The sequence below is a fragment of the Myxocyprinus asiaticus genome, chromosome 30, assembly GCF_019703515.2.
Source record: "Myxocyprinus asiaticus isolate MX2 ecotype Aquarium Trade chromosome 30, UBuf_Myxa_2, whole genome shotgun sequence".
Classification (NCBI taxonomy): domain Eukaryota; kingdom Metazoa; phylum Chordata; class Actinopteri; order Cypriniformes; family Catostomidae; genus Myxocyprinus; species Myxocyprinus asiaticus.
The window spans coordinates 13,782,029-13,804,714 of record NC_059373.1 but is presented as its reverse complement, the minus strand read 5'-3'; the positions used below and the strand labels follow the sequence as shown (position 1 = coordinate 13,804,714).

Genomic DNA, 22,686 nt, shown 5'->3' with positions numbered 1-22,686 from the left:
ACACTCTGCCGAATTATTGAGAATCTCCCATCAGGGATTTTTACATCAATTCAAATTTGTTCACTTCTCTGTGGCGCTACTGATAGCATGTGAGAGCAATCTCTGAGACTCTGGTTCTGGTCATGTGGAAACCAAGAAGTAATTGCATTCACATAAACAATGGTGAGTGTGATTTGGATGTTGTATTTTCACTCTAATATACAGTTTTTAACTACACTGATGGTTAGATTTAGTGTTTGGATTAGGGGTCGAGTTAAAAAAAAAAAATCCCGTTGACTGATTCCCATCATGTACAGCTAAAAATATAACTCACTTTTGGCACCACCCTATGGACATTTAAACTGGAAACTGGTCAACAACACTTCCAGGTTCAGCCACTGTCTGGGGGCAGTAGCTCAAATTTCGGTAAGCGCAGACCGATTTCAGCAGCAGAACTTTCGACCTCCTGACGCCAAGTTCACTGTGTGTTCAGTCTGAAAGTACTGAAACCAAAACTGAGAACAAACTTCTCCAAACTGCACAAGATTGATTTGCATGTTATTATGATTTTTTTTTAAAAAATGCTATAGTACACTTGGTGTTTGATGTTTACTTACCACCTCTGACACCCCTTGGGATATTTTAATATATCGATTGTACCTTAAAATTTCTGTCTTCATTTTCTTAATATTATGATGTGAATATGCGTGAAGAAAATTAAAGCATGGGAATGACATTCCCAAACAGAATGGGGAGGGGCATTTATAATCTGATTTGAATAAAAGTGTTTTCTAAATTATTACATGTAAATGTAAATGGGTGTTCTGGGAAATTTAGGCATCTGGGAAAACTAGTGTACTTTGTACAAACAAAGTGATGATTACCCTTCCTGCTGTAGATTTCCATCTGCATTTCAGCTCACATCACTTAGCTATACAATTTAAGTGTGTGAATAGTTTGTGAAACTGCATAATATACATGCAAATCTAACTCTTTATCACTTCTTCACCACAGTATCTTTATACTAACTAAACAAGTGATTATGCAATTAATTCAGCTTGAAACTTTTAATGTGTGGGCTCCATTTAATCTTTTGTGTTGTTGTTGATAATCTAAGCCTTAGGTGTGCTATGCATTTTCTTTTTTATTTTTTTTTTTTACAAATTTTATATTTAAGAAATATAAGACTAAAGGGATAGTTCATGAAAAAATGAACATTCTTTCATCATTTTCTCACCCTCATGCCACCCCAGATGTGTATGAACTGTGAAGCTTCAAAAAGCAAATAAACACAGCATAAAAGTAATCCAAGAGACTCCAGTGGTTAAATCCATATCTTCTGAAGCAATATTTTAGGTTTAGGTTAGAAACAGATGAATATTTAAGTCCTTTTTAACTATCATTCTCCACTTTCACTTTCACATTCTTCTTTTGTTTTTGGCAATTCACATTCTTTGTGCATATTGCCACTTACTGGTCAGGGAGGAGTAATTATAGTAAAAAAGGACATAAATATTCATCTCTTTCTCACCCACACACTTCTGAAGACATACTGTAGCTTTAACCACTGGAGTCGCATGGATTCCGGATTATGGATTTTTTGGAGCTTCAAAGGTCTGGCCATCATTTACTTTCATTGAATGGACCAACAGAGCTGAGATATTTTTCTAAAAATCTCTGTTGTTCAGCAGAAGAAAGAAAGTCCTGCACATCTGGGATAGAATGAGGGTGAGTAAATTATGAGCTAATTTTCATTTTTGGGTGAACTATTCCTTTACAGCTACAAATTGTTCCATTGAAACAATGTAAAACATTCAAGATCTAGCTGCTGTTAATGTCACGCTGTATAAAAGTAACCTGCAGTGATTACTTTAAGGAGCCATTTCTACCAGATCTAATTTTGTTGGTGTAACCTAATGTATTCAGGTTGATTTAGTGATGTTAAATAATATTTTTAACTTGAATAAAACCAGTTAATTTAGATGTTAGGCCACCACATGAAACACAGTTTTTTAGGTTAGGCTACCAATAAAATATTTTTAAAAATATATTCCTTTTCTAACCTGGGCAGGTGAATTTCTGGAAGTTCATTATGGTAGCTGGAATTCTATGCATGAAGAATTTAGGTGGGTGGAGTCTTTTCTGCTGCAACCTCAATATGCAAACTGTACTCCCGACTTTATAATGGGTTGCAGTGGAAAAAGTGAACAGAATAGTGTTGCTATCGTCTGCTCATGCTAGTGCACATTAAATACCTTACAAATTAATTGGATTGAACGCACCTTAAGCACACCTGTATGTGGAAAGCAACTCTAAAATTCTCAGTGGAGCAGAAAGACTTTGGGTGGCATCTATGGTGGAGAATCCAAACTCTAGATCTATAATAACAACCACCAGCAGCCCATATCAGGAATTCAGGAATTCATCCTCGAAGACTCCGTGGTATGACAAACAGTCCATGCAGAGCGTGCCGGAATACCTCATCGTGTTTAAGTTGTGAGTAAATATAGCCTATTAACTTTTTTAAACTATTTAAAACTTAAATGTTTTTCTTACTAAATTTTTTAATTGTGTAACAAATTCAACAGGCTTATAATACAGAGGTTATTTTTGTGGTGAATCTAGCATTTGTCAGTTGCTCATTATGTCTGTGTTGACGTCATAACCGTACACAGAGAAAATAAGCTCCAGCTACTGTAGCACATGTGTGGGAGTAGCATGAACCTGAAAGTTTGTTGTCACATTTAATGAGAAAAACTGACCATGGATCATTCAAAACAGCAAGCCTCTGGGGAATCACCGGTTGTAAAAACAAAGAAACCCCGAACAGAGCAGAGTCTACAAGCAAAAAGGGAAAGCAACAGAGTCCGTAATAAAACCCGAATCAACATCGGCTTGGCTTTTCAGAGGTGCCGACAACTCCGAGATCTGAAAGGATTTAAAAGCGACCCAGAGATGGCTTTTTTCTTACTCAACAGGTCAGATATTTTATTGATATGGTTCATGTTGTGTAATCACACACACACACGTATGTGAAAAGTTCTGCACCGATTACAGTATAATTATTGTATTTCACTACACTAGTGAAATACAATAATTATACTGTAATCGGTGCAGAACTTTTCACTTGCTAGCACACATGTATATTTTTCTTTATAACAGCAACAATTTATATAAATAAATCCTTTAGTCCTAGGCTTGCCAAAGAAATGTGAGTCTTGAAATTATGTTGACCACTGGTTGGTAACAATGGCAATCTATAAATTAGTTACTATTGTGGTCTGTTTGGCCAGAATATACTGCAGTTATAAAAACTTTACAACGTTTGACCTTATCAGACTAGCAATCATTATGTCTAATTTTAACAAACATTGCCTAACTTTTGTAACATCATTTATTTCAAAACATCAATGTCAAAACAACAGCATAAGATATGGCACTTATCTGCTCAGGTGACATGTTTTCGGATATCTGTCTTTTCCTTTCTTTCGTTATATATTTGTCTATTCGTCTGATAAGATGTCCTGTATCGAGTGTACACTGGTGCCTCGACCACATTCATCCACACAGAGGAGCAGAGCCGAAGCACAAATTACATCATTACCAAAACAATGTTCTTCCGCAAGACACATGCAGTTTTATTTTTTAACCGCTAGAGGGCCAAAACTTACATAATGTAGCTTTAAGTTTTTTAAATTGCCATGGTGTCTACTTTACCACATCTTAAATTTGATCTAAACTGTCCAGTCTAGGTCCTTTGTGATTAATGAAAGTTTAAAATGTAACAGCCAGTTTACACCTTTTTCAGCTGAATCTAGTTTAATGCAAACAATTGTTTGCATTTTAATTTTAGTTTATCAGATATTTATATTACATTTCCTAATTGTGCTGTTTTGCTAGCACAATAGCTGTTTGCAAAGTCACAGTTGATAGTCACTGTAAAAGTAGAAATGGAACGATACCATTTTTTCTCTTCCAATCCAATTCTGATACCTGAACTATCAGTATCAGTCGATACCGATCCGATACCAGTGTTTTTTTGTTGTTGTTTTTTGGATTTTCTCCCCAATTTGGAATGTCCAACCCAATGCACTGTAAGTCCTCATGGTGGCGTAGTGACTCGCCTCAGTCCGGGTGGCGGAGGATGAATTTCAGTTGCCTCCGTGTGTGAGACCGTCAATCCGCACATCTTATCACATGGCTCGTTGAGCACGTTACTGTGGAGACATGGCACGTGTGGAGGCTTCACTCCATCCATCGTGGCATCCACACACAGCTCACCACACGCCCCACCAAGAGCGAGAACCACATTATAGCAACCATGAGGAGGTTACCCCATGTGACTCTACCCTCCCTAGTAACCGGGCCAATTTGGTTGCTTAGGAGACCTGGCTGGAGTCACTCAGCATGCCCTGGGATTCGAACTCACAAACTCTGCTGTTATAGCCCATCCGCCTCGAGGTTCGACATGTTGTGCATTCTGAAATGCTATTCTACTCACTACAATTGTACAGAGGGGTTATCTGAGTTACCGTTGCCTTTCTGTCAGCTTCAACCAGATTGGCCATTCTCCGTTGACCTCTCTCATCAACGAGGTGTTTCCATCCGCAAACTGTTTCCGTCCGCTTCACTAGGGCTGCAATGGTACACAAAATTCATGTTTCGGTAGGTACCTCAGATTTGGGGTCATGGTTTGGTATGATTTCGGTACAGCAGGGAAAACAAAGAATCTTTCTTTAAATTATTTATTTTGAAAACACAGTGGCTGATGGGCAACAATTCTTATTGTGAAGGCTCATTTATACATGACTGCACTGTTTCTTCAACGAAATTACAATACAAACTTAAGAGCCTCTTATATGCACATTGTATAAAAACAGAAATAATAATAAAAGTAAAAAAAAGTGCAATTATAATAACTGTAACAAAATTAAGACATTAGCGGTGCAGATTTCTGTCTTTTGCCTTTCATCTCACCACTTGTGCTTATCACTCAATTTTCAAGATTTTTTTTAAGGAAAATCAGAATATCCACATTATCAGAGGGCGAGGGCGGATCTGTTAACATTGACAATGTCCCCTGATGGACAATTACAGCATGTGCTTGTTTATATAGAGTGGGCACAACAAAATTGCTGAAATGCGTTCTTATCGGAACTTTATAATGGGGCTCAAGCACGTTAAGCAGATGCTTAAATCCTGTGTTCTCGACGACTGAGTATGGTCGCATATCTGCAGCAATAAATAATCCTATGGCATTCGTTATGGCTTTAGCTTTGTCTGAGCTTGCAGAGAGAGGCTGCTTGAACGCCATGGCGGGACTTACTTGCACAGGCTGCTTATGCTTTGCTCCCGTAAGCTCAAGTGACACATCACAATCAGAATGAGCTTTATTGCCAAGTGTGCTCATGTAAATAAGGAATTTTTTTTTTGGTGATAGGAGAAACAAGCAAGAGCACACAGAACATTACAGTGAGACACACAATATAAAACAAGATAAGGGTATAAATAGACATGAAAAAAAATATAGGACATATAACATAGAATGGCATATGTACATGTGCAAGTGGTAATATATCTGCAAGGTAGGGGTATGCAGTTATTTAATTAAATGTGAGTGAATTTACATATGTACATGAAATATTTATACATTACTGCACTATGGGAGTCCTGAAGGCAGTTTAATTGTTCATGTGGAGAATGGCCTATGGGTAAAAAGTGTTCTTGTGCCTGGATGTCCTGGCATTGAGTGCTCTATAGTGCTGGCAAGAGGGCAACAATTCAAAAAGGGAGTGGGCAGGGTGTGTGTAAGGCCGATGCCAAGATGTCTGATAGCCCAACACACATCAATTCATGGAATAACAAAGAACTTTCGACTTCAGACCTCATCTGAACTCTCTCACAAAAGCTGAAATCTACACCTGAATATCACCACAGTGTGATAAATTGCAAATCACCTTGCTGCCCTCTCTTCTCTCTCTCCCCCTTCTCCCCTTCAACAGCTCAGGACCAATACAAAGACACAAGATTTATATGTAAAAATATAACAAATACCATGAAAACAAAGAATGGAACTGTATGTGTTTGATATAATTTAAGATGTCTCTGTGTGACTGGTATAATGGTCTCTGTCTCATGTCGGTAAAACTAATGGTGACAAAGTTATAAGGTCTTTGCCAAATACTGCATAAATCTGGAGGCCTATCCCCCTCCTTGACCTGCAATTTAAATGATCTCCTGTATGTTAATAAAGTTAAACCCCAGGAAGTCAGGAACCCATTCACCCCCAAATTCTCATTGTTCAAAGGATAATACCATGGTACACAATGTTTTCTGTCTGGATATTTAAGGAAGGTTGGCAAAGAACTTGGGGAGTCTGTAGTCAGATATCCCACGCTTATCGCTGCATGTCATTTTTGATTGCCAGGTGTGTTTCTTTGACTTGTCTTTTATTTTTTGGAATGTTTGTTTATTCTGATCATGTGTGAAATTGGCTTTGATTGATTTTGTAACTTACGTTTTAAATCCTACCTGGCAAATAAATTGTTACTTAAATCATTTATCACCAGTAGATTCGAGGGACGCCTTTTGTTACCGCAAACTTATGTCCAGGATAATGATCATTACTGGAGCTTATGAATAGGAGAAAACGACTTAAGACTACCAGTCACTGCTTATCACCGTCTTAGCAAGTTGTATGAAACATGACTAAATAAAACTATCATCTGGTTATGAGCAAGAAGTAGGTGGCCGAACCAGATGATATTATTAAACCCTGCAACCGCCGAATATGAACGGAACTGGCGATTTTGTGTCCGTGAGATCTATGTAATTAATCGGCCAGCATATGAATCTGAGCGACACTCGGAAGCCGAATGAAAGGATAATGAAAGTAATGATGATTCAGAGTAATCAATAACTTAAAAAGATTAAATTAAAAGAATGATCAGAAATCAATTAGAGCTTAAATCTAAATTAGAGGTTCAACTTAAATTGGAGTCAGATTAATATAAAATTGGAGTCAGATAAAATTAATAACGGAGTCAATTGATAAAGTGCAAATTAATAATAAGTGTTTTTGCTTCAGTGCTCAGATAAGACAGAACGACGCAGAAACCTTCAGCCATTTTATTAGAATTCGACATCGGACTAATACTTTGGCCCTTTTTACAGTGTGTGAGGTCAAGAGTTATTCTACCTGCACGTTTCCTCACTCTGGAGATGTACAGGTCTTGGAGGGTGGGCAGGGGGACACCAATAATCCTCTCAGCAGTCCTGACTGTCCCATGTAGTTTCCTTCTGTCTAATTTGGTGGCTGAACCAAACCAGACAGTTATAGATGTACACCTGACAGACTCAAAGACGGCTGAGTAGAACTGAGTCAGCAGCTCCAGTGGCAGGTTGAACTTCCTCAGCTGGAAAAGGAAGTACAACCTCTGCTGAGCCTTCTTCACAATGGAGTCTATGTGGGTGTCCCACTACAGGTCCTGAGAGATGGTGGAGCCCAGGAACCTGAATGACTCCACTGCTGCCACACATGTAGATGATGTTGCCGCAAATGAGTCGTCTTGTTAGATATGCTTACTGAGACATACCCGACTTCAGTGAAACAGAGCCGACACACGGCCTTCGTCCTTCTCACTACTCGTTGCCCAGTATTACTGTAGTTTACTCAGAAATCATAATTCTCCCAAACAACATATTTTAGAGATGGCGGTCTTCAATCTCTGGCTCATTTAAGTCCAACATATTTATATTTTGTTAAGTTCCATCACAGTTGGGAAAAATAGAGAGCTAGCTAGTATAAACCTCACATGCATTTATCTGATCCGCAGTTTCTAGTGTAGCCTACCATGTGGCGCTCTGTTCTGTTAAGTTTTAGTTCTGTGTGGTCCCTTGTTGCTCCGCAATCTTTTTTTTTTTTTTCATTTTAGTTCTATACAGTTTGTGTTGTTTGTTATATGTTGTTTTAATATTGGTTTCACGCAGCAAAGATATGTAATCATTTGTGTGATTGCATATATCGTACCAAAGGCCCTGTATCCATTCAGTTCAGCGCGGATACATGTACCGTTGCAGCTGGATGATGTTTGGTTTTGGCACCATTCTGAGTAAACTGTAGAGACTGTTGTGAGTGAAAATCCCAGGAGATCAGTTGATGTGAACATTAACTGAAGATCCACATGATTGGCTGATTAGATAATCGCATGAATATGTATGTGTTCCTAATAAAGTGCTCAGTGAGTGTAAGTTTTTTAATGAAGAAGGCAACTGTGGTGAGGGCGTGGTTGAATATCCATCCAGGGAGAGGGGAAGCAGTAAGGATTCATCGCTGGGTGACAATTAGGGCTAACAGCTGTTTCTTGTTGCAGTAACCCAGGAAGAGCGATAAGAGGAGCGTGTTAGAGTGTTTCAGCAAAGCTATTGAGTGTTATTTTGAGTAAATAAAGAGTGTGACGTTAAATGAACCCTGCTTCCTCATTCCTACAATGACCAGTCCTGTAAAAGTGGTGCCGAAACCCGGGAACCTTGAGGAAGATAATATGCACTCAATGACTCCTCACGGCTGGCCAAAGTCATCAAGTCCCTCGCCAACATGCACCAGGCGCAACACCAGGCCCTGCTTGAGCTGCGTCGAGACCAAGACCAGCATTTCCAGGCGATTCTCCGGGCTCAAGCAGAGGACCGGCAGGTGTTTCGGAGCTTCATACACCAGGAGTAAGGCTCAGCCGTGACCCTGGACCCAACACCATCCATGCCCCCGCTCACCCTGATGAAAATGGGCCCCCTCGATGAACCAGAGGCATTCCTTGCGTTGTTTGAGCGAACAGCGGTTCGTCCTTCGTCTGCCGACCGGAACAGCAGAATGGGTCCGGTGCCACCGCCCGGCATCGCTGGAAGAGGCCGTCCAGCTGGCTGAGGACCATATGGCGGCATACCCTGGGGCGGAGCAGCCCTCGTTTTCTCTCTCTCCTCACTCTTTCTCTCTTGCTTTCCCTCTACCCTGCACCCCCCCGCCCCCCCCGTCTGATCCCCTCCTCACGTTTACTCCCAAACCGGCTCCCCTGTCACAGGGTTTGTCCAGATGGTGGTTCCCAGTTGTCTCTTCTCACTCTTCTCTCCAGGTTGGTGAATCCGCTGCTGCGGGTGCAAGCATAGCATCTGGGCTGGCTTGTTGGAGTTGCAGCGAGCCGGGTCACTTCCAGGACAAATGCACCATGATGGAGCTAGGAGTATTGTTACGGGTCCCTGACACACCACAGGCCACCCCCGAATGAGCTGGAACGTACTACATACCTGTGAGTATCAGGGGAAGCACATATCAAGCCTTGGTGGATACCGGTTGGAATCAAACAACTATCCACCAATGTTTGGTTCAAGACAAGACTTTGGGCACGGGGCGGAGGGTGAAGGTGAGGTGTGTGCATGGGGATATTCAAAGTTACCCAATAGTGACAGTCACTATTCAATTTCGGGGACAAAAACAGTGTGTCGAGGCTGCGGTTAATGCCCTCCTCACCCATCCACTCATTTTGGGAACAAATTGGCCAGCATATACTTCTTTATTGTGGGGAATGTGTGTGGATGGGTCCTGCGACAAAGTGTATCGTGTGTGGTGTGTGACTTGCTGGCTGGGGAGGTGGAGCCAGGGCCATCTACATCAGATCCACGTCAGTATGACGTAAGGGAGGGGGAAGTCTCAGCTTCCCCAGCTCTTAGAGGATTCCCTGCTGGGGATTTCTCTCCTGAGAAGTCACGAGACGAAAACATTAGGCACGCCTTTGATCAAGTGAAAGTGATTGATGGTCAGCGTCTCCGGCCAGAAGTTGCACTCACATATCTGTATTTTTCAATTATTAGAGGTTGTATTGAGTGATGCAGGATGCTCAGACAAAAGAAGATGCAACCCAGTTGTTGATACCAAAGAGCCGTTGGGAAATGCTATTCAAGACGGCTCATAATAATCCAATGGCCGGTCACTTCGGGTGAGAAAAAACACTAAACCGTCTAATGGCCCGTTTCTGTTGGCCAGGCTTTCATAGAGATGTTCACAGGTGGTGTGCGGCATGCCGTGAATGTCAGCTGGTGAATCCGCCGGCCTTCCCGAAAGCACCATTGTGCCCTCTGCCATTAATCGAGGTCCCCTTTGAGAGAATTGGCATGGACCTCGTCGGGCCATTAGAGCGGACAGCATGCAGGCATCGCTTTGTGTTAGTCCTGGTGGATTACGCAATGCAATATCCGGAAGCAGTGCCTCTGTGCAACATCTCAGCATGCAGTGTTGCGGAGGCACTCTTCAGAATTATCTCCTGAGTGGGGATTCAGAAAGAAATCCTCACCAATCAAGGCACTACTTTTATGTCACGTACACTACGTGAACTGTATGAATTATTGGGTACTAAATCGATTCGCACCAGTGTTTATCACCCACAAACAGACGTGTTGGTGGAACGATTGAATAAAACCCTGAAAAATATGATTCGTAAGTTCGTGCATGCTAGGAATTGGGATAAGTGGCTCGATCCCGTTATTCGCAGTCCGAGAAGTCCCCGTGCGGTGTGCTCTATGTCATGCAGGAAGCTTGAGAGGAGGGACCTTCAAACAGTAAAAATTTTATTTAGTATGTTCTTGATCTTAGAGCAAAACTCCACACTTTGGGTCAGCTAACACAGGAGAATTTGCTCCAAGCTCAAGAACGGCAAAGCCGGCTGTATGATAGGGGAGTTTGGCTATGGGAATTTGCACCAGGAGAAAAAGTGCTTGTATTACTCCCAAACTCGAGCTCCAAATTACTTGCCATGTGGCAAGGGCCCTTTGAGGTGGCGACGGTGGTTCCAGAGAAGGCGGAGCTCCGGCCAAAGGTGAGCTTAAAAGCCAATCATCTCAACCCAGTCATTTGTGGACACCACCTCTCGCCGTCTCAACTCACAGAGGTTGCTAAATTGCAGAAAGAATTTGCAGACGTGTTCTCGCCTCTACCTGGACATACAAACCTCATAGAGCACCACATTGAGACTATGCCTGGGTAGTGGTATGTACTCGTCCCTACGACTTCCCAAGCACAAGAAAAAAGTGGTACGAGAAGAATTGTATGCAATGCTTGACATTGGAGTAATAGAAGAATCCCACAGTGACTGGTCCAGCCCGGTAGTGCTGGTTCCTCAGAGCGACGGGTCGGTCTGGTTCTATGTGGATTATCAAAAGGTAAACGAGGTGTCTAAGTTTGATGCATATCCAATGCCTCGTATTGATGAACTGCTTGATCGGTTAGGCACAGCTTGTTTTTATTCGACATTGGATTTGACAAAGGGCTATTGGCAAATCCCCTTAAGCCCACTATCCCATGAGAAAACAGCCTTCTCCACACCGTTCGGCTTACACGAATTTGTGACACATCTGTTCGGTTTGTTTGGGGCTCCGGCTATGTTCTAGCAGCTCATGGACCGAGTCCTCAGTCCGCATGTTGCTTATGCCTATTTAGACAATATCATTATTTACAATAATGATTGGCAGCGGCACCTGCAAAATCTGAGGGCTGTCCTGAGGTCATTGAGGCAAGTGGGGTTTACGGCAAACCTGAAGAAGTGTGCAATTGGGCGGGTGGAGGTACGCCCTGCACTTAAGGTCTATGAAGAGGATGTGTACCGGGTCTTCCAGAAAAAGAAGACAAGGAAAGCACAGGGCCCAAACAGTGTTTCATCCAGTTGTCTAAAAACCTGTGCCTTCCAGCTGGCCCCCATTTTCACACAGATCTTCAACACATCACTGGAGCACTGTGAAGTTCCCAGCTGCTTTAAATCACCCCTGTCCCAAAGAAGCCCAAGATTGCAGGACTTAATGACTACAGACCTGTTGCCCTGACGTCTGTGGTCATGAAGCCATTTGAGAGACTGGTGTTGGCCCACCCGAAGGACATCACCCTTTCTGGATCCCCTGTAGTTTGCCTATCGAACTAACAGGTCAGTGGATGATGCAGTCAATATGGGACTGCATTACATACTGCAACATCTAGACAGACCAGGGACATATGCAAGGATCCTATCTGTGGACTTCAGTTCGGCTTTCAACACCATCATCCCTGCTCTCCTATGGAATAAATTAATCCCACCTCTATCTGTCAGTGGATTACCAGCTTTCTGACAGACACACAGCAGTTAATGAGACTGGGGAAATTGACTTCCAGCACATGTACAATCAGCAATGGTGCCCCCCAGGGATGTGTGCTCTCCCCACTTCTATTCTCCCTGTACACAAACGATTGCACTGCCAAGGACCCCTCTGTCAAGCTCCTGAAGTTTTCAGACAACACTACAGTCATTGGCCTCATCCAAGATGATGACGAGTCTGCTTACAGAAGGGAGGTTGAACAGCTTGCTCACTGGTGCAGTCAAAACAACCTGGAGCTGAACACAATCAAAACGGTGGAGATGATAGTGGACTTTAGGAGGAACACCCCAGCATCGTCCCCGCTCACCATTCTAAACAGCACTGTGGCAGCAGTGGAGTCATTCAGGTTCCTGGGCACTACCATCTCACAGGACCTGAAGTGAGAGACCCATTTTAACTCCATTGTGAAAAAGGCCCAGCAGAGGTTGTACTTCCTTCACCAGCTGAGGAAGTTCGACCTGCAACAGGTGCTGCTGATCCTGTTCTACTTAGCAGTCATTGAGTCTGTCCTCTGCACATCTATAACTCTCTGGTTTGGTTCAGCTACAAAGTCAGACATCAGAAGACTTCAAAAGATAGACTGGACTGCTGAAAGGATTATTGGTTCTCACCTTCCCACCCTCCAAGACGTGTACACCTCCAGAGTGAAGACAAGGGCTGTAAAAATCGTTTTGTACCCCATTCACCCAGCACACTACCTTTTTGAGCTGTTGCCCTCTGGTCGGCACTACAGAGCACTGAGCACCAGAACAGTTAGGCACAAGAACAGTTTCTTCCATCAGGCCATTCACCTTATGAGCAGTTAAAACTGCCCCAAGTACTCTCCATTGTAGCAATACGGTCATGTGCATATTCAACTATTGATTCATATTTATATTCCATTTATATTTATTTGACATATCCTACCTCTTCTACACAAAACATTAAATCACCTTGCACATAACTGTATATCAGTATATAAAATATTTGAACAACATTATTATTGCCCTACTGTAGTTTCCTCTATATATTTATCTGTTGTTTTTTTTTTTTTTTTTAATTATTCTTATTTCACTGTTTACGTATATACACTGGCAGCCAAAAGTTTGGAATAATGTACAGATTTAGCTGTTTTGGAAGGAAATTGGTACTTTAATCCACCAAAGTGGCATTCAACTGATCACAAAGTATAGTCAGGACATTAATGATGTAAAAATCAGCACCATCACTATTTAAAAAAAGTAATTTTTGATCAAATCTAGACAGGCCCCATTTCCAGCAGCCATCACTCCAACACCTTATCCTTTTTTTTTTTTTTTTTTTTTTGGTGAACAATTGTTTTTATTGAGTAGTCAGTTCAATATAAAAAAGATACAACATATTAGAGTGCCAACACCTTATCCTTGAGTAATCATGCTAAATTGCTAATTTGGTACTAGAAAATCACTTGCTATTATTTCAAACACAGTCGAAAGCTATTCGGTTCCTTAAATGAAGCTTAACATTGTCTTTGTGTTTGTTTTTGAGTTGCCACAGTATGCAATAGACTGTCATGTCTTAAGGTCAATAATAGGTAAAAAATGGCAAAAAAAGAAACAGCTTTCTCTAGAAGCTTGTCAGTCAATCATTGTTTTGATGAATGAAGGCTATACAATGCTTGAAATTGCCAACAAACTGAAGATTTCATACAAAGGTGTACTTTTTGTCTTAAAAGACAAAGGACAACTGGCACTAACAAGGACAGAAAGAGATGTGGAAGGCCCAGATATAACTAAACAAGAGGATAAGTACATCAGAGACTCTAGTTTGAGAAATAGATGCCTCACATGTCCTCAGCTGACAGCTTCATTAAATTTTACCCACTCAACACCAGTTTCATGTACAACAGTAAAGAGAAGACTCAGGGTTACAGGCCTTATAGGAAGATTTGCAAAGAAAAAGCCACTTTTGAAACCAAAAAAGAAAAGGTTAGAGTGGGCAAAGAAACACAGACATTGGACAACAGATAATTGGAAAAGAGTGTTATCGATCTTAACCCCATTGGGCTTTTGTGGGATCATTAGACTGTAAGGTACGTGAGAAGTGCCCGACAAGACAGCCACATCTATGGCAAGTGCTACAGGAAGCGTGGGGTGAAATGTCACCTGAGTATCTGGATAAACTAACAGCTATAATGCCAAGGATCTGCAAAGCTGTCACGTGGAGGATTTTTTAGATGAGAACTCTTTAAAGTAGTTTAAGAAGTTCTGAAATTTTTTTTTTCAAATTGTAATAGTAATTTTTCACATTATTAGTGTCCTGACTATACATTGTGATCAACTGAATGCCACTTTGGTGATTAAAAGTACCAATTTATTTCCATATGAGCTAAATCTGTACATTATTCCAAACTTTGGCCGCCAGTGTATGTTTATATGTATATTTCAAATGTTTGTATGTATATGTTCTATATGTATATTTTTGTATTCTCTTTGCACTGGAAGTTTCTGTCACCATGAAAAATTCCTTGTGTGTGTAAGCATACTTGGCAATAAAGCTCATTCTGATTCTAATATTGCGTAGGTCCCCCTCGTGCCGCCAGAACAGCGCTAACCCACATCTCAGAATAGCAGAGACTTTGTCAGTTTGAATCAGTCTGGACATTCTCCGTTGACCTCTCTCATCAATAAGGCCTTTCCATCCGCAGAACTGCCGCTCACTGGATGTTTTTTTGTTTTTGGCACCATTCTGAGTAAATTCTAAAATCCCAGGAGATCAGCAGTTACAGAAATACTCAAACCAGTCCATCTGGCACCAACAATCATGGCACAGTCCAAATCATTGAGATCACATATTTTCCCCATTCTGACGGTTGATGTGGACATTAACTGAAGCTCCTGACCCGTATCTGCATGATTTTATGCACTGCACTGCTGCCAGATGATTGGCTGATAACATAATTGCATGGATGATTGTTGGTGCCAAACGGTCTGGTTTGAGTATTTCTGTAACTGCTGATTTCCTGGGATTTTATCACACACAACAGTCTCTAGAGTGTATAGAAAATGGTGCGAAAAACAAAAAACATCCAGCAAGCAGCAGTTCTGTGGGAGAAAACGGCTTGTTAATGACAGAGGTCAGAGGAGAATGGCCAGACTAATCCAAGCTGACAGGAAGGTGACAGTAAACCAAATAACTACACTTTACAACAGTACTATGCAGAAAAGCATTTCTGAACATACAACACATCGAACATTGAGGCGGATGGGCTAGAGCAACAAAAGACCCCTCCGGGTACCACTACTGTTAGCTAAGAACAGGAAACTTAGGCTGCAGGGGGCACAGGCTCACCAAAACTGGAACGTAGACGACTGGTAAAACATCCTGGCTGCGACATGCAAATAGTAGGCCCACTGCATCCTTAGCTTTCTGTTCTTGGCTGGCAAAAGTGGAACCCGAAGTGGTCTTCTACTGTTGTAGCACATACGCCTCAAGGTTCAATGTGTTGTGCATGAGATGCTATTCTGCTCACTGCAATTGTAAAGAGGGGTTATCTGAGTTACAGTAGACTTTCTGTAAGCTCAAACCAGGAGATTTTTTTCCCCATTCTGATGGTTAATGTGAACATTAACTAAAGCTCCAGACCCGTATCTGCATGATTTTATACATTGCACTGATGGCACACGATTGGTTGATTTGATAATTGCATGAATATGTAGGTATACAGGTGTACCTAATGAAGTGGTCGTGAGTGTATATATACTGTATAATTTTCTGTTTAACATATGTAAAAGATACAAGAAGTATGTGCTTTGAAGATATAATCATCTGAGTTTTTCCCCTATATATGTTAAGTACACTTTTATCAGGCTAGAAGTGAGAATCAAACAAAATGAACTACAACATGGATATGTTTAGTTATAGAATTGGGCTTTTTGGAATTAAATTGGGCTAGAATGTTTTAGAATGGCATCCGACACCTGAATAAAATGCTGAGATACATCCACTCATATGCAACAATTTTTCATGGTTTATTTTTTTATTTTCTCCCCTTTTTCTCCCCAATATGGAATGCCCAATTCCCAATGTGCTCATTGTGGTGTAGTGACTCGCCTCAATCCGAGTTGCGGAGGACGAATCAGTTGCCTCTGCGTCTGTGACTGTCAATCCGAGCATTTTATCACATGGCTTGTTGAGCGCATTATCATGGAGACCTAGTGCGTGTGGAGGCTTCACGTTGTTCTCCGCGGCATCCACGCACAACTCACCACGTGCCCCATCGAGAGCGAACCACATTATACCGACCACGAGGAGGTTAACTCAACGTGACTCTACCCACCCTAGCAACCGGGCCAATTGGTTGCTTAAGAAGCCTGACTGGAGTCACTCAGCACACTCTGGATTCAAATTTGCAGGTGTGGTAGTCAGCGTCTTTATTTGCTGAGATACCCAGGCCCCCATTTTTCATGGTTTATTGTTTAAAAGTTGTATATATGGGTGAGTTTTGAACCCAGGACCACCTGTGTAAAAATTAAAAATCATACAATTGGACCAACATCATATAGTATATATGTATATTTATCCATATACTGTATATGTGTTTTTTATTTTTTTATTGATCATTTATTTTAGGGCAGAGGCTATTTGCACTAAGTGTACATAGCAACAAATAACATCTTCTTGCAAAGAAGTGCAAATAGTGTTAGATGCTATATGCACCCCTAATGAAATACTAACATACAGTATACGGGTATCGCTACAGCATGTTTATTGTGTTTATTTCGAGTCCAACAGACACCCCACCCTTAACCCCTATCTCTAAACCTAATCCTAACCTTCCCTTATAAAAAACTTAACCATGGTTTTACTACAGTTACCATAGTATCACCATGGTATTTTATAACAAAATCATAGTAACCACAAAATTAAACATGGTTACTATATTAATACCATGTTACTGTTGGAAAATCATGGTTAATTGCATTAAAACTATTGCTTCTGCCATAAATCATGGTTATTATAAAATTACTATAGTAAAACCATGGTTAATTGTACCCGGAGCAAACCTTTCTCTCGACTCCATGACCTTCACCGTGACCAAATCACTATGAGGAAATCAACCTTTATATTCATTTTTATTTATTAATATAAGTAGTATTAAATGAAATATTAATAGTGGAGACAGGAAACAGGATAGAAAAAGTGGGACCAAAGGCGGATTTGAACCTGGGTCGTCCACAAGAAAAATCACATCCACAGTGTTGTTATATCCCCGACCACTGCAGTGACACTAGGTGTGCAGTTTGTCTTCAGTTTTTGTGTTTCCATCAGACTTTTGGAGTGCAAATAGCCGCGCTTGTGTGGCAGGTGCTATTTTCACCTAGTGCAAATACTCACTCCATTATTTTATTTGTTTTATTTTGTTGCTCTGTTCCTAGCAAATATATGTGTAAAGTACCATCACGAAAGGGTACTTTTTTGGTAAGGGGTCATGTCATATCTTGCCTAGGGCACCAAAATCTCTCTCCTAAAATCCCAATTTAAAGGGATAGTTCACCCCAAAATAAAAAAAAAATCTCTCATCATTTACTCACCCTCATGCCATCCCAGATGTGTATGACTTAATTTCTTCTGCTGAACACAAACAAAAATTTGTTTCTAGCTCTGTGGGCCCTCACAATGCAAGTCAATGGGCCACAAAATTTTGAAGCCCCAAAATGCGCATAAAGGCAGCATAAAAGTAATCCATACAACTTGGTAAAATCTATATCTCTTTAGAAGCAATATAATAGGTGTGGGTGAGAAACAGATTAATATTTACAGTGCATCCGGAAAGTATTCACAGCGCTTCACTTTTTCCACATTTTGTTATGTTACAGCCTTATTCCAAAATGGATTAAATTCATTATTTTCCTCAAAATTCTACAAACAATACCCCATAATGACAACGTGAAAGAAGTTTGTTTGAAGTCTTTGCAAATTTATTAAAAATTTAAAATGAAAGAAATCACATGTACATAAGTATTCACAGCCTTTGCCATGACACTCAAAATTGAGCTCAGGTGTATCCTGTTTCCATTGATCATCCTTGAGATGTTTCTACAACTTGATTAGAGTCCACCTGTGGTAAATTCAGTTGATTGGACATGATTTGGAAAGGCACACACCTGTCTATATAAGGTCCCACAGTTAACAGTGCATGTCAGAGCACAAACCAAGCCATGAAGTCCAAGGAATTGACTGTAGACCTCCGAGAAAGGATTGTATCGAGGCACAGATCTGGGGAAGGGTACAGAAAAGTTTCTGCAGCATTGAAGGTCCCAATGAGCACTGTGGCCTCCATCATCCATAAATGGAAGAAGTTTGGAACCACCAGGACTCTTCCTAGAGCTGGCCGCCTGGCCAAACTGAGCTATCGGGGGAGAAGGGCCTTAGTCAGGGAGGTGACCAAGAACCTGATGGTCACTCTGACAGAGCTCCAGCATTTCTCTGTGGAGAGAGGAGAACCTTCCAGAAGAACAACCATCTCTGCAGCACTCCACCAATCAGGCCTGCATGGTAGTGTGGCCAGACGGAAGCCACTTCTCAGTAAAAGGCACATGACATCCTGCCTGGAGTTTGCCAAAAGGCACCTGAAGGACTCTCAGACCATGAGAAACAAAGATTGAACTCTTTGGCCTGAATGGCAAGCATCATGCCTGGAGGAAACCAGGCACCGCTCATCACCTGGACAATACCATTCCCACAGTGAAGCATGGTGGTGGCAGCATCATGCTGTGGGGATGTTTTTCAGCGGCAGGAACTGTGAGACTAGTCAGGATCGAGGGAAAGATGAATGCAGCAATGTACAGAGACATCCTTGATGAAAACCTGCTCCAGAGCGCTCTGGACCTCAGACTGGGGTGAAGGTTCATCTTCCAACAGGACAATGACCCTAAGCACACAGCCAAGATAACAAAGGAGTGGCTATGGGACAACTCCGTGAATGTCCTTGAGTGGCCCAGCCAGAGCCCAGACTTGAACCCGATTGAACATCTCTGGAGAGATCTGAAAATGACTGTGCACCAACGCTCCCCATCCAACCTGATGGAGCTTGAGAGGTCCTGCAAAGAAGAATGGGAGAAACTGCCCAAAGATAGGTGTGCCAAGCTTGTAGCAACATACTCAAAGACTTGAGGCTGTAATTGGTGCCAAAGGTGCTTCAACAAAGTATTGAGCAAAGGCTGTGAATACTTATGTACGTGTTTTTTTTTTTTTAATACATTTGCAAAGATTTCAAACAAAATTCTTTCACGTTGTCATTATGGGGTATTGTTTGTAGAATTGAGGAAAATAATGAATTTAATCCATTTTGTAATAAGGCTGTAACATAACAAAATGTGGAAAAAGTGAAGCATTGTGAATACTTTCCGGATTCACAATATGTCCTTTTTACTATAAATTCTCATCCCTGCCCAGTAGGTGGTGATATACACAAAGAATGTGAATCACCAAAAACAAAAGAAGAAGAATGTGAAAGTAAAAGTGGAGATTTAAAGTATGGACCTACAGAGCTGAGATATTGGGATGGCATGAGTGTGAGTACATGATGAGAGAATTTTCATATTTGGGTGAACTTTTCCTTTAACCCCTGAAATGATCATATCTTTGATAAATTGAATTTACTTAATTTAATTTTCCAGAGGATTAAATATTTTAAAGCATTTTTAAATACAGGGATGCTTCTATTCCACATATTTTAGGTCTGCTGGTGTGGACATTGATTGCAAGCATGGAGTATTTCCTATTTTCCCCATTTGGATGGGTGATGTTCATGTCTGTCTTCTGTTGGGTTCTCACACTCTTCCTCCTAATCATCATCTTGGTCAATGGAGAATTCCAATAGGTGCCTTGGACTACTCTGGTGCATTCACTTTTTTAAAGTTCTATCATAGATTCTTGTATCTACAAAGCTCTGACTGAATTGTAAAGAATACCATCACAGTATGTGGAAATAGACCTTGATTGTGTGTGTGTGTATATATATATATATATATATATATATATACACACACACACACACACACACACACACACACACACACACACACACACACACACACACACACACACTATATGGCCAAAAGTTTGTGGACACCCCCTTCTAATTAACGAATTTGGTTACTCCATTAAATCCAGTAAAGAAAAATCTTAATGTTTCTTTATGTAATGGCTTGGGCTTTGTGTGCTTCCAAATTTGTGGCAACTGTTTGGGGATAGCCCTTTTTTGTTCCAGCATGACAATGCCCCTGTGAACAAAGTGCGGTCCATAAAAAATGGTTTACTGTGTCTGGCGTGGAAGAAATTGACTGGCCTGCACAAAGCCCAGACCTGAACCCCACTGATCACTTTTGGGGTGAACTGGAACAGCAACTGTAAGTCAGGCCCCATCGACCAACATCAGTTCCTGACCTCACTGATAGCCTTGTGTCTGAACGAGAGCAAATCCCTGCAGCCATGTTACTACTTACAGTATAGTGGAAAGCCTTCCCAAAAGAGTGGAAGCTGTTATTACAGCAAAGGGGGAAATTGATGCCTAAGGTTTTGAAATCAAATGTTCACCAAGCACATATGGTGTCCACAAACCTCTGGCCACATAGTGTGTTTGTGTGTGTGTATGTGTGTGTATATATATATATATAACAGCTTTGCATTACTTTTGTTCAAAACTTACAAAATAACTGAATTATTTTGAAAGAACATATTGCAATGTGAATTGTTGTGACTAATTGTAGTTGTGTACCTCTTAGGTTCTCATTTTCAACTGTACTGCAGCTGTGCTCTACATGTCAGCTGCTATTGTTGAGGCAACGTTGGTGGATAAATGGGTCAAAGGTCACCATGATTACAACTGCTGTGCAGCATCAGTGGTAATATTCTTAATGATTATTTTCAGGCGTTATATATTAGTAGCATGCAATATTATTCCTACCAAGCTCCTTGATTCCTACTATACTGTTCAAATAAGGGCCTCACTTGAGAAAAAAAAAAAAAGGTTGCATCTCTTTTACTCGGTGTTCCAGTTTTGTGCTTTTCTTATTTCTCTGAGTTACACTGGTAGTGCATTCTTCAGTTTCAAATCCTGGCACAGCAAAGATGCATAAAGCTGATAGTTGATGTTTTTTAATCAAACTTTATAAAATACTGTATGTCTCATATGTATACTTTTCGGGTATGGGTTAAACTCGAAACATATTTAATACTATTGACTTGTCTTTATTAATATTAAAGAAATTAGCATTTTGTGTATATGAATGTATTTGTAGTATTTCCACAAATATATAGATTTGTTTGGATATTTTGTATTTTATGATATATCACTTACAGTACGTTTCAATACACATTTTATTGTCTGGAATTTTAGTCAGGATTTTTTACTGGTTGTGAATCATTGATTGTGCCTCTTAATGTAAACACAAAATGTAAAAAGTGTAGCCTATCATCTAAAAATTTGGGTCATGATGTTTGGACTTGTTTTGTCTGTGACTTGACAAGCTAAACTTGACTAACAAGTTTTCTGAAATCCCTGTTGTATTTTAAGGATCATGAAATTAAGCACCATGATGTTTTCAGACTCTGTCTCTGCATGCTCTCACACCATCCAAATAAATCTCACGGCAGATTATTTTAAGAAGGACTAAGTGGACCTAACCACGGTAGTGAGGATATATGGTTCTATGTTGTTACAGCTGTATTATTAAAAATGCCTCGGTTAAACAATGGAAGAACGATGGTAAGCTTTCAGAAAGGCAGGTACAATAGATAATGAAGATGGTTTAAAGTCTGTAACTACCTGCATTATAGACAACTTATGGACAATGTTTTTCTCCCATTCTAATGATGTCTGATATTCAATAAACTCACCATGTTTGCCTTCAGATATTTCAAGAGATTACTGATTGGAAATTATTTAGAGCCAGATGAAAGGAAAATAATATTTTAGTATTCGCGATTCGTATTCTTCTTGTATATATTAGGTATGGAGGAGAATTTTATATTAAAAAAAAGGACTTAAATATTGATCTGTTTCTCACCAACACCTATCATATTACTTCTGAAGATCTGGATTTAACCACTAGAGTCATATGGATTACTTTTATGCTGCCTTTATGTGCTTTTTGGAGCTTTAAAGTTCTGGCAACCATTCATTTGTGTTTAATGGACCAACAGAGCAGAGATATATATCTTTTAAATCTTCGTTTGTGTTTTGCATCTGGGATGGCATGAGGGTGAGTAAATGATGAGAGAATTTTCACTTCTGGGTAAATTATTCCTTTAAGTCCGGGTGTTATAGCTAGCCAAATAGAAATATGGTGTTATTTAAATGACACTAATTTAGTTAATAGATTTCCCATGGCACCTAGAAGTGTAAAAAAATAAATAAATAAAAAAAAATAAAATAAAAAAAAGTGTAAAACTAAAAAGGTTCAAGGTGCTTAGATGCTAAAAATAACTCCTGTATATCCAATGTAAATATAAAATGAAATTAAGTAATTATTAATTAATTGCAGTTATGTAATCAAACCACTTTTGAGCATTTAA

General features: G+C 40.4%; 1 pseudogene; it reads left to right on the top strand.

The window, feature by feature from the left end:
• The first annotated feature begins 2,071 nt into the window (after positions 1-2,071).
• LOC127421643 (CKLF-like MARVEL transmembrane domain-containing protein 8) lies at positions 2,072-21,248 on the top strand (annotated as a pseudogene).
• Positions 21,249-22,686: the final 1,438 nt, after the last annotated feature.